The sequence below is a fragment of the Triticum dicoccoides genome, chromosome 2B (genome assembly GCF_002162155.2).
Source record: "Triticum dicoccoides isolate Atlit2015 ecotype Zavitan chromosome 2B, WEW_v2.0, whole genome shotgun sequence".
In the NCBI taxonomy this organism is placed as follows: Eukaryota; Viridiplantae; Streptophyta; class Magnoliopsida; order Poales; family Poaceae; genus Triticum; species Triticum dicoccoides.
Window position 1 is genome coordinate 731,012,550 of NC_041383.1, and position 926 is coordinate 731,013,475.

The window sequence follows — 926 nt, forward strand, 5'->3', positions numbered from 1 at the left end:
AAAAAACAAAACAAAAAACTGGAAAAAAAATAAAAATAGCAACAATAAGTATTTTGTTGTAAGTAGAAACAAAATAAAATAAATAAAGCAAGAAAGAAAACAAAAAACAAAAAAAATGTTTTCAAATTTGAAAACTAATGGCACTAACAGAAAGTTTATAATTTTCCTAAAACTAAAAGCAAAAAGAATTAAAAAAATAAAGCAAAAAACAAAAGAAAATAAATAATGAAGAAAACAAAACAAAAAAAACTGGAAAAAAATAAAAATAGCAACAATAAGTAAAGAAAACAAAAAAAACAAAAAAGGTGCCTCCTACTGGGCCCCCACGGCCTGAATACGACTAGAAACCCTACCATGGGCCAGGATTCAGGCCCGCAGAAGGCCCAGCAGGCCCACAGGCAAAGGAGTGTCAGATTAGGCCCATAGGCCTGCAGTTGAGAGGAGTTAGAGTGGGAAGAGGCAGCGGAGCTTATAAACAGGTGCGGGGCGCTCTCAACTAGCGAGGTGGGACTAAACTCCCACCACCACGCCGTTGTGCAAGGCCATTGGTCCCGGTTGGTGCCACGAACCGGAACCAATGCCACTCTTTGGTCCCGGTTCATGGCACCAACCGGGACCAATGCCCCCCCTTTAGTCCCGGTTCGTTCCACCAACCAGGACCAAAGGTCGCCGCTTTCCGCCCTTCTGAAAAGAGGCCTTTGGTCCCGGTTGGTGGCACCAACCGGGACTAAAGGGTGTATTAGTCCTCGTTGGTGCCACGAACCGGGACTAAAGGCTTTGCTATGTAAGTTCACACTTGGGAAATTTTCACTCTCATCTCGCAGTTGCCGCCCCGACGACGCCGACGCCGCCAGGCTGCCCCGACGCCGCCCGCCGCCCCCGCTGTCACCGTCGCCGTCGTCCGCGCCCTCACCGTCGCCCGCGCC